Source organism: Oncorhynchus masou, unplaced genomic scaffold, assembly GCF_036934945.1.
Source record: "Oncorhynchus masou masou isolate Uvic2021 unplaced genomic scaffold, UVic_Omas_1.1 unplaced_scaffold_709, whole genome shotgun sequence".
Taxonomy (NCBI): domain Eukaryota; kingdom Metazoa; phylum Chordata; class Actinopteri; order Salmoniformes; family Salmonidae; genus Oncorhynchus; species Oncorhynchus masou.
In genome coordinates, this window is record NW_027013555.1 from 50,919 (window position 1) to 63,580 (window position 12,662).

The 12,662-nt window shown below is 46.0% G+C and overlaps 1 long non-coding RNA gene across 1 annotated transcript; it reads right to left on the reverse strand.

The window, feature by feature from the left end:
- Positions 1–771: 771 nt before the first annotated feature.
- Positions 772–1,426, reverse strand: LOC135537093 (uncharacterized). Its single transcript, XR_010455119.1, has 3 exons — positions 1,338–1,426; positions 988–1,124; positions 772–869 (listed from the first exon to the last, which is right to left on the reverse strand). It is a non-coding gene; the product is annotated as an uncharacterized LOC135537093 (long non-coding RNA).
- Positions 1,427–12,662: the final 11,236 nt, after the last annotated feature.

Sequence of the window (12,662 nt, forward strand, 5' to 3'; positions counted from 1 at the left end):
AACATCAGGATTGTATTGAGTCAGTGAACCTCTGGGACTGTGATAATAAACATGAACATCAGGATTGTATTGAGTCAGTGAACCTCTGGGACTGTGATAATAAACATGAACATCAGGATTGTATTGAGTCAGTGAACCTCTGGGACTGTGATAATAAAGATTGATTCATTCCCTTTGAATTTGAGTCCTTAGTGGTGAATTTCCTCAACAACAGACAGAACAGTCCTTCTCTTATCAATTCATTGTATTGTTATTGCATATATTTTTATTATAATGTATTCTACATTTGTATTGTTACATATTGTATGTAGTTGACAAGGTAAATTGAATAAGCAGAAAATAGTTTACGATATACTGAGCATAATCTTATTTAGCAGTTCAGAGAGAACCAAGGATGAATCCTATTTCTCACAGATCCATCTGTATTTATAGGAACAGTCATAGTCCCACCATTCTCCTCTGTCTGATGACCAGGAGTAGAAATACACACAGTTCTGTGCTACGCCACCATTAGGCTCTTTACTGTTCCAATAATAACTGTAGAAGAAACAACACAGAATCAGGCTGTTTACTGTTCCAATACCTGTAGAAGAAACAACACAGAATCAGGCTGTCCAATGTTCCAATACCTGTAGAAGAAACAACACAGAATCAGGCTGTCCAATGTTCCAATACCTGTAGGAGAATCAGGCTTTCCATTTTGAACATACTAATCCAGACAGTGATGTCATAGTTACATAGAATTCATTAATGTCTTACTTTCTGGTCAGTGGTGTGCCGTCCACCCATTTCCAGGTCCCCTCAGAAACAGAGTCAGTCAGACCAATCCAGACATAGTTATTTCGTCCACATAACCAATTGACTAATGTCTGTAGTTGTGGGAGAGAGACAACATTGCTAAAACATAGTCATTACTGCTTTCTATCTCTCTCTCCCTCTCTCTCTCTCTCTCTCTTTTCTCTGTCACTCTCTCTCTTTCTCACACACCTGTTGTTCTTGGCTCTTGATGACCACCAGGTCTGCTCCTCTATTTCTGCAGTCCTCTCTGCTTTCCTTCCAGGATTTGTACTCAGTGGAGACGTAGTAACAACTGCTACCAAGCTTCTTCCATCCTTGAGGACACACTATAAGTTGAACGTTTCCTGCTTTAGTCACTTAAATACAACATTGATTTAAGTTGAATTAAGGAAGACGGGGCACTAACTAATGGAATGTTTGGAAGTCTTAGTTTGTTTCTCACATTTTTCATTTAATATACGTTTATTTGCCTGTTTGTAAGTGGCATGTGAACTGATACAGAGACTGTCAAACAGAACAGTCCTTAGACAATGACTCACCTTTCTCAACTAAAGATTGTTTCAGAAGTTCTATCTCTTTCTGAAGCTGGTCTCTCTCTTTGATCAGGGTGTTGTTGCTCGTCTGTAGCTGGTCTCCATCTTTGGTCAGGGTGTTGTTGCGAGTCTGTAGCTGGTCTCCCTCTTTGATCAGGGTGTTGTTGCTGGTGTGTAGCTGGTCCCTCTCTTCAGTCAGATTGTTTCCACTGGTCTGTAGCTGGTCCCTCTCTTTGGTCAGGGTGTTGAAACTGGTCTGTAGCTGGTCTTTCTCTTTGGTCAGGGTGTTGTTGCTGGTGTGTAGCTGGTCCCTCTCTTCAGTCAGGGTGTTGGAACAGGTCAACTGGTTTCTCTCTGTGAAATAATACGACCAATGAACAAGGTAACAGTGGACATGTTAATTAGACATGACCAAGGTTGGGGTCAGTTGCATTTCAATTCCAGTCAATTCAGGAAGTACACTGGAATTCTATTTCAATCCCAATTATCTTCAATGCTTTTTAATGAGGAAAACGTGGAATTGGAATCTGGTGTATTGTCACAATGTAATTGACTGGAATGTAAATGTAATTGATCCCTGGTCATTACACCACTGATGATGAAGAATGTTTGAGTGAGAACATATCAAACTCACGGTAGAGAAACAGGCCTATGATCCCAGCCAGTAGGAGAACACACAGCAGCCCCAGACACACTGCAGCAGCTCCAGAGTATCTCTTCCACCACTGACAAAACACTGAAGCACAAATTATTACAACAAGAACTTGCTCTTTATCAGAGTGGTATTTGTATCAACTTTTGTGTCAATTTTCTGTTTGAATCACAGAGGGAAATACATAAGCTTGACAAGGGACAGAACACCAGAACTGAGTTCCAGCACCTCACATGTTCTACTGCTTGACTTCCAGAACCTCTTCCATAATATTGGCTTAAACATATTGCAGAGTTCATGCACCCAAAATGAGTACTGAAACGTCAGGTCTGGAGATCAAGGCTATGTGGACACCCTAGTTGCAGTGTTCATCCGTCCTCCTGCCTCCCGCCGGAGAATGCAATGCACCGGTGCAGGGCTTTGTCCTTCTTCTCCACAAAGACCCTGCGCCCGTGCAATGACTACTGGGGCCTCAACAACATCACGGTGAAGAACCATTACCCACTACCTCTCATCTCCTCAATCTTCAAACCGCTCCAAGGGGCCACTGTGTTCTCCAAGCTGGACCTACGGAATGCCTACCACCTGGTTTGGATAGGGGAAGGAGATGAGTAGAAGACTGTCTTCAAAACAGCCAGTGGTCAATATGAGTAACTGGTCATGCCATTTGGCCTTACCAACGCCCCTGCTGTGTTCCAGGCTCTGGTGAATTATGTTCTCCACGACACATGTTGAACCGGTTTGTCTTCGTCTATGTCGACGACATCCTAATTTTCTCCCACTCCGCCCAAGCGAACGTGCTCCATGTCTGTCAGGTCCTCCAACGCTTCCTGGCGAACCAGCTTGTTCTGAAAGCAGAGAAGTGCGAATTCCATCGCTCCACCATCCCCTTCCAGAGTTACATCATCGCCTCAGGTAGTGTACAGATGGATCCCGGGAAGGAGAGAGAGGTGGTGCATTGGCCCATGCTTACGTCCAGAGTGCAACTGCAGCGTTTCCTGGAATTCGCCAAAGTCTATTGCTGCTTTATCCGGGGTTACAGCACCCTGGCTTCCACCCTGTCTGTACGCACCTCTCCCAAGGTTCTATTTGCATGGTCCCCAGCTGCTGACTGGGATGTTCCCGAGATCTCAAGCACCGTTTCACCACACCACCCATCTTGGTTCATCCTGACCCGTCCCGCCAGTTCTTTGTGGAGGCCGCTGCTTCGGATGTCGGGTGGGGGCTGTCCTGAACCAGCGTTCTGCCCTGGACCTCAAGTTGTGCTGCCTTCTCCCATTGGCTCAAAGCAACGGAGAGGAACTACAATGTGGGGAATCGTGAGCTTCTCGCGGTGAAGATGGCATTGGAGGAGTGGAGACACTGGCTGAGCGGAACATCCGTTCATTGTGTGGACAAACCACAAGAGCCTGGAATATCTCTGCACCACCAAGCGTCTCAATTCCAGACAAGCTAGGTGGGCCTTATAACCGGATGTTTGTTCCTGACGATATCCGATCCTCGGTCCTGGAGTGGGCCCACTCCTCCAAGCTTGCCTGCTGCCTGGGCTCCCGTCGGACCCTGGCCTTTGTGCATCAATGCTTTTGGTGGCCTACCATGGTTCATGACTGTCGGCGTTCTTCGCTTCATGCACGATCTGTGCACAGAACAAGACCCCCCGGCAAGCTCCGGCTAGTCTCCTTCAACCTCTGCCTGTTCCGCACCGTCCCTGGACTCACATATCCCTGGACTTTGTTACGGGTCTCCCCCCATCTGACGGCAACACCGCCATTCTGACAATAGTGGACCGGTTTTCCAAAGCCGCCCTCATTCCTATCCCCAAGATACCCTCTGCCAAAGCTTTTCCAAAGCCGCCCACTTCATTACTCTCCCCAAGCTACCCTCTGCCAAAGGTTTTCCAAAGCCGCCCTCATTCCTCTCCCCAAGCTACCCTCTGCCAAAGAGATGGCACAGCTCATGGTGCAGCACATCTTACAGATCCATGGACTCCCAGTGGACATGGTCTACAACCGGGGTCCTCAGTTCTCTCCCCGGTTCTGGAAGGCATTCTGCACATTCATTGGGTTGTCGGCCAGTCTGTCCTCCGAGGCCACCCCCAGTCCAACAGCCAGTTGGAGCAGGCCAACCAAGGCCTGGAGACGACTCTTTGCTGCCTGGTCTCAGCCAACCCCACCACCTGGAGTCAGCAACTAGTGTGGGTAGAATATGTCCGCTACACCCTTCCTTGCTCTGCCACCTGTCTCTCACCCTTTGAGTGTTCCCTGGGTTATCAGCCCCCGCTCTTCACGGAGCAAGAGGAAAAGGTCGGCGTACCCTCGGCCCAAATATTTGTTCGCCGCTGTCGTTGCATCTGGAAGAGAGTCCGGTCGGCTCGTCTCAATACCACCTCCAGGTATCGACGACAAACGGTTCGCCACCGATGCAAATTAATTACTTAAAAATCTTACAATGTGATTTTCTGGATTTTTGTTTTAGATTCAGTCTCTCACAGTTGAAGTGTACCTATAATAAAAATTACAGACCTCTACATGCTTTGTAAGTAGGAAAACCTGCAAAATCATCGGTGTATCAAATACTTGTTCTCCCCACTGTATGTGAGAATGCTGTTCATTAACTACAGATCAGCGTAGTACCCACCATAGTACCCACAAAGCTCATCACTAAGCTAAAGACTTTGGGACTAAACACCTCCCTCTGCAACTGGATCCTGGACTTCCTGATGACCCCCCCCCCTCCGGGTGGTAAGAGTAGGCAACGCTGATCCTGCCACGTCTGCCACGCTGATCCTCAACACTGGGGCCCCTCAGGGGTGTGTACTTAGTCCCCTCCTGTATTCCCTGTTCACACACGACTGCATGGCCGAACATGACTCCAACGCCATCATTAAGTTTGCTGACGACACAACATTGGTAGGCCTGATCACCGAAAACGATAAGACGACCTATAGGGAGGAGGTCAGAGAACTGCCGGTGTGGTGCCAGGACAACAACCTCTCCCTCAAAACAAAGGAGCTGATCGTGGACAACAGGAAAAGGCGAGCCGAACAGGCCCACATTAACATAGATGAGGCTGTAGTGGAGCGGTTCGAGAGTTTCAAGTTCTTTGGTGTCCAGATCACCAATGAACTATCATGGTGACCTACTTCCGACTCCGACAAAGATGGCCGCGTTGCTAGGAAACTATGCAGTATTTTGTTTTTTTTATGTGTTATTTCTTACATTGGTACCCCAGGCAATCTTAGGTTTCATTACATACAGTCGGGAAGAACTAATGAATATAAGAGCAACGTCAACTCACCATCAGTACTAACCAGGAATATGACTTTCGCAAAGCAGATCCTGTGTTCTGGCTTCCACCCAGGACAACGGAATGGATCCCAGCCTGCGACCCAAAACAACGACGTCGTAAAAGAGGCAAACGAAGCGGTCTTCTGGTCAGGCTCCGGAGACGGGCACATCGCACAGCGCTCCCTAGCATACTACTCGCCAATGTCCAGTCTCTTGACAACAAGGTTGATGAAATCCGAGCAAGGGTAGCATTCCAGAGAGACATAAGAGACTAACGTTCTTTGCTTCATGGAAACATGGCTCACTCGAGAGACGCTAACGGAATCGGTGCAGCCAGCTGGTTTCTTCACGCCGACAGAAACAAACATTTTCCTGGTAAGAAGAGGGGCGGGGGCGTATGCCTTATGATTAACGAGACGTGGTGTGATCACAACAACATACAGGAACTCAAGTCCTTCTGTTCACCTGACTTAGAATTCCTCACAATCAAATGTCGGCCGCATTATCTACCAAGGGAATTCTCTTCGATTATAATCACAGCTGTATATATTCCCCCCCAAGCAGACACATCGATAGCCCTGAGCAAACTTTGTCTTTACTCTTTGCAAACTGGAAACCACATATGCTGAGGCTGCATTCATTGGAGCTGGGGAATTTAACAAGGCTAATCTGAAAACAAGACTCCCTAAATTGTATCAGCATATCGATTGCGCAATCAGGGCTGGTAAAACCATGGATCATTGCTATTCTAACTTCTGCGATGCATATAAGACCCTCCCCCGCCCTCCTGTCGGAAAAGCTGACCACGACTCCATTTGTTGCTTCAAGCCTACAGACAGAAACTAGAACAAGAAGCTCACGCGCTCAGGTCTGTTCAACACTGGTCCGACCAATCTGATTCCACGCTTCAAGACTGCTTCGATCACGTGGACTGGGATATGTTCCGCATTGCTTCCAACAACAACATTGACGAATACGCTGATTCGGTGAGCGAGTTCATTAGAAAGTGCATTGATGATGTCGTTCCCATAGCAACGATTAAAACATTCCCAAACCAGAAACCGTGGATTGACGGCAGCATTCGCGTGAAACTGAAAGCGCGAACCACTGCTTTTAACAAGGGCAATGTGACCGGAAACATGACCGAATACAAACATTGTAGCTATTCCCTCCACACGGCAATCAAACAAGCTAAGCGTCAGTGTAGAGACAAAGTAGAGTCACAATTCAACGGCTCAGACACGAGGTATGCGGCAGGGTCTCCAGTCAATCACGTATTACAAAAAGAAAACCAGCCCTGTGACGGACCAGGATGTCTTGCTCCCAGGCAGACTAAATAACTTTTTTGCCCGCTTTGAGGACAATACAGTGCCACTGACATGGCCTGCAACAAAAACCTGTGGACTCTCCTTCACTGCAGCCAACGTGAGTGAAACATTTCCATGGGTTAACCCTCGCAAGACTGCAGGCCCAGACGGCATCCCCAGCCGCGCCCTCAGAGCATGCGCAGACCAGCTGGCTGGTGTGTTTACGGACATATTCAATCAACCCTTATCAAAGTCTGTGGTTCCCACATGCTTCAAGAGGGCCACCATTGTTATTGTTCCCAAAAAAGCGAAGATAACTGAGCTAAACGACTCGGAGTGTGGTGTCAGGAAAATAACCTCACACTCAACGTCAACAAAACAAAGGAGATGATTGTGGACTTCAGGAAACAGCAGAGGGAGCACCCCCCTATCCACATCGATGGGACAGTAGTGGAGAGGGTAATAAGTTTTATGTTCCTCAGCGAACACATCACGGACAAACTGAATTGGTCCACCCACACAGACAGCGTGGTGAAGAAGGCGCATCAGCGCCTCTTCAACCTCAGGAGGCTGAAGGAATTTGGCTTGTCACCAAAAGCACTCACAAACTTCTACAGATGCACAATCGAGAGCATCCTGTCGGGCTGTATCACCGCCTGGTACGGCAACTGCTCCGCCCACAACCGCAAGGCTCTCCAGAGGGTAGTGAGGTCTGCAAAACGCATCACCGGGGGCAAACTACCTGCCCTCCAGGACACCTACACCACCCGATGTCACAGGAAGGCCATAAAGAACATCAAGGACAACAACCACCCGAGCCACTGCCTGTTCACCCCATTATCATCCAGAAGGCGAGGTCAGCACAGGTGCATCAAAGCAGGGACAGAGAGACTGAAAAACAGCTTCTATCTCAAGGCCATCAGACTGTGAAACAGCCACCACAAGCATTGAGTGGCTGCTGCCAACACACTGACTCAACTCCAGCCACTTTAATAATGGGAATTGATGGAAATTGGTGTAAAATATATCACTAGCCACTTTAAACAATGCTACTTAATATAATGTTTACATACCCTACATTACTCATCTCATATGTATACGTATATACTGTACTCTATATCATCTACTGCATCTTTATGTAATACATGTATCACTAGCCACTTTAACTATGCCACATTGTTTACATACTCATCTCATATGTATATACTGTACTCGTTACCAATTTACATTGACCCCCCTCCCCTTGTACACTGCTGCTACTCGCTGTTTGTTTGTTAAATAGTCACTTCGCCCCCACCTACATGTACATATTACCTCAACTAACCTGTACCCCTGCACACTGACTCGGTACCGGTGCCCCCTGTATAGAGTCTCCACATTGACTCTGTACCGGTGCCCCCTGTATATAGCCTCCACATTGACTCTGTACCGGTACCCCCTGTATATAGCCTCCACATTGACTCTGTACCGGTGCTCCCTGTATATAGCCTCCACATTGACTCTGTACCAGTGCCCCCTGTATATAGCCTCCACATTGACTCTGTACCAGTGCCCCCTGTATATAGCCTCCACATTGACTCTGTACCAGTGCCCCCTGTATATAGCCTCCACATTGACTCTGTACCAGTACCCCCTGTATATAGCCTCCACATTGACTCTGTACCAGTACCCCCTGTATATAGTCTCCACATTGACTCTGTACCGGTGCCCCCTGTATATAGCCTCCACATTGACTCTGTACCGGTACCCCCTGTATATAGCCTCCACATTGACTCTGTACCGGTGCCCCCTGTATATAGCCTCCACATTGACTCTGTACCAGTACCCCCTGTATATAGCCTCCACATTGACTCTGTACCAGTACCCCCTGTATATAGCCTCCACATTGACTCTGTACCGTAATACCCTGTATATAGCCTCCACATTGACTCTGACTCTACCCCCTGTATATAGCCTCCACATTGACTCTGACTCTACCCCCTGTATATAGCCTCCACATTGACTCTGTACCAGTACCCCCTGTATATAGCCTCCACATTGACTCTGTACCGGTGCCCCCTGTATATAGCCTCCACATTGACTCTGTACCGGTGCCCCCTGTATATAGCCTCCACATTGACTCTGTACCGTAACACCCTGTATATAGTCTCCACATTGACTCTGTACCGTAACACCCTGTATATGGCCTCCACATTGACTCTGTACCGTAATACCCTGTATATAGCCTCCCCATTGACTCTGTACCGTAATACCCTGTATATAGCCTCCACATTGACTCTGTACCGTAACACCCTGTATATAGCCTCCACATTGACTCTGACTCTACCCACTGTATATAGCCTCCACATTGACTCTGTACCGTAACACCCTGTATATAGCCTCCACATTGACTCTGACTCTACCCCCTGTATATAGCCTCCACATTGACTCTGTACCGTTGCCCCTTGTACATAGCCTCCACATTGACTCTGTACCAGTAGCCCCTGTATATAGCCTCCACATTGACTCTGTACCGTAACACCCTGTATATAGCCTCCACATTGACTCTGACTCTACCCCCTGTATATATTGTCTATAGTTTTTATTTCTACTTTTGATTGTATCCAACTTGGTAAATATTTTCTTCTTCTTGTGGGCTTGGAAACAAGCATTTCACGGTAAAGTCTACACCTGTTGTGTTCGGCGCATGTGACTAATAAAGTTTGATTTGATTTCTTGTGATCGGCGCATGTGACTAATAAAGTTAGATTTGATAAGTCTGGGGTGTTTTTTCAGGATAAATAAAGACACAGAATGGAGCTAAGCAAAATCCTAGAGGAAAACCTGCTTCAGTTTGCTTTACACCGGGACACAGGGAGAGGTATTCACCGTTCAGCAGGACAATAACCTACAGCACAAGGCCAAATATACACTGGAGTTTGCAGAGTTACAGTTTTGACAAATACTTGCTTGGAAATCTATGGTAACACTTGAAAATGGTTGTCTAGCAATGATCAACAATCAATTTGACAGAGTTTTGAAAAATGTAGTAAAGAATAATGGACAAATATTGTACAGTCCAGGTGTATAAAGATCTTAGAGACTTACCCAGAGACACACAGTTGTAATCGCTGCCAAAGGTGATTCTAGCATGTATTGACTCAATGGTGTGAATAGTTCAGGAAATGAGAAATGTCTGTATTTATGTGTGTGTGGGCATATGTTTTCTGTGTGTGTGTGTGTGTGTGTGTGTGTGTGTGTGTGTGTGTGTGTAGAGTCTGGTGTGTGTTCATAGAGTGCAGGAACGTTGCAAAAAAGTTTGCTTGTTGGTGTGTGTGTGTGTGTGTGTGTGTGTGTGTGTGTGTGTGTGTGTGTGTGTGTGTGTGTGTGTGTGTGTGTGTGTGCATATGTCATGTGTGAGTGTGAGTGTGTGTGTGTGTGTGTGTGTGTGTGTGTGTGTGTGTGTGTGTGTGTGTGTGTGTTGAGCACTACACCAGGATAAACTGTTACCTGAATGTTGATCACCAACTCCATCCTTCTTGCAGGGCATGATGGGTCTTTCGTTTCGGTATATGTGATCATCAATATCCATGGTCTTTATTTGTTTAGGTTCTTTGTCTTCAAATTGTAATTTCTACTCTTATAACTTCTACTCTTGTATCTTCTACTGTTGTAACTTCTACTGTTGTATCTTCTACTGTTGTATCTTCTACTGTTGTATCTTCTACTGTTGTATCTTCTGCTGTTATCTCAGTTGTTGGTTCCTGTCTGTTCGCTGCACAGCTGGAGTCTCTGTATGACTCAGTCTAATATCAGAGACAGTTTTAACAGTCAACCTCATTAAAGGGGAAACTGTCTAACCAATAGTACGACACGAACCACCACCATGTGACCACAGACTTATTTTCTGAGAACCATGTTTGTTTATCACAGTGAAGATTAGTTTGTATATACAGTTTATATTAGTTTAGTTTACTACAGTGTAGATTAGTGTGTAATTTTAGTTTATGTTAGTTTAGTTTACCACAGTGTATATTAGTTTGTAAAATAAATAGATATATTAATAATGATAAAATAATTGAAATGCTGCATTAAGTCTTGCAATGTCGTCAGCCATCAATGGCCATGTAGAGTTGTATCTACTATGCTGTCTCCTGGGTAGAGTTGTATCTACTATGCTGTGTCCTGGGTAGAGTTGTATCTACTATGCTGTGTCCTGGGTAGAGTTGTATCTACTATGCTGTCTCCTGGGTAGAGTTGTATCTACTATGCTGTCTCCTGGGTAGAGTTGTATATACTATGCTGTCTTCTGGGTAGAGTTGTATCTACTATGCTGTCTCCTGGGTAGAGTTGTGTATCTACTATGCTGTCTCCTGGGTAGAGTTGTATCTACTATGCTGGGTAGAGTTGTATCTACTATGCTGTCTCCTGGGTAGAGTTGTATCTACTATGCTGTCTCCTGGGTAGTGTTGTGTATCTACTATGCTGACTCCTGGGTAGTGTTGTGTATCTACTATGCTGTCTCCTGGGTAGAGTTGTATCTACTATGCTGTCTCCTGGGTAGAGTTGTATCTACTATGCTGTCTCCTGGGTAGAGTTGTATCTACTATGCTGTCTCCTTAATAGAGTTGTATCTACTATGCTGTCTCCTGGGTAGAGTTGTATCTACTATGCTGTCTCCTGGGTAGAGTTGTATCTACTATGCTGTCTCCTGGGTAGAGTTGTATCTACTATGCTGTCTCCTGGGTAGAGTTGTATCTACTATGCTGTCTCCTGGGTAGAGTTGTATCTACTATGCTGTCTCCTTAATAGAGTTGTATCTACTATGCTGTCTCCTGGGTAGAGTTGTATCTACTATGCTGTCTCCTGGGTAGAGTTGTATCTACTATGCTGTCTCCTGGGTAGAGTTGTATCTACTATGCTGTCTCCTGGGTAGAGTTGTATCTACTATGCTGTCTCCTGGGTAGAGTTGTATCTACTATGCTGTCTCCTGGGTAGAGTTGTATCTACTATGCTGTCTCCTGGGTAGAGTTGTATCTACTATGCTGTCTCCTGGGTAGAGTTGTGTATCTACTATGCTGTCTCCTGGTTAGAGTTGTATCTACTATGCTGTCTCCTGGGTAGAGTTGTATCTACTATGCTGTCTCCTGGGTAGAGTTGTATCTACTATGCTGTCTCCTGGGTAGAGTTGTATCTACTATGCTGTCTGCTGGGTAGAGTTGTATCTACTATGCTGTCTCCTGGGTAGAGTTGTATCTACTATGCTGTCTGCTGGGTAGAGTTGTATCTACTATGCTGTCTGCTGGGTAGAGTTGTATCTACTATGCTGTCTCCTGGGTAGAGTTGTATCTACTATGCTGTCTCCTGGGTAGAGTTGTGTATCTACTATGCTGTCTCCTGGTTAGAGTTGTATCTACTATGCTGTCTCCTGGGTAGAGTTGTATCTACTATGCTGTCTCCTGGGTAGAGTTGTATCTACTATGCTGTCTCCTGGGTAGAGTTGTATCTACTATGCTGTCTGCTGGGTAGAGTTGTATCTACTATGCTGTCTCCTGGGTAGAGTTGTATCTACTATGCTGCCTCCTGGGTAGAGTTGTATCTACTATGCTGTCTCCTGGGTAGAGTTGTATCTACTATGCTGCCTCCTGGGTAGAGTTGTATCTACTATGCTGTCTCCTGGGTAGAGTTGTATCTACTATGCTGTCTGCTGGGTAGAGTTGTATCTACTATGCTGTCTCTTGTCTAAAGTTGTATCTACTATGCTGTCTGCTGGGTAGAGTTGTATCTACTATACTGTCTCCTGGGTAGAGTTGTATCTACTATGCTGTCTCCTGGGTAGAGTTGTATCTACTATGCTGTCTCCTGGGTAGAGTTGTATCTACTATGCTGTCTGCTGGGTAGAGTTGTATCTACTATGCTGTCTCCTGGGTAGAGTTGTATCTACTATGCTGGGTAGAGTTGTATCTACTATGCTGTCTCCTGGGTAGAGTTGTATCTACTATGCTGTCTCCTGGGTAGAGTTGTATCTACTATGCTGTGTCCTGGGTAGAGTTGTATCTACTATGCTGTCTCCTGGGTAGAGTTGTATCTACTATGCTGTCTCCTG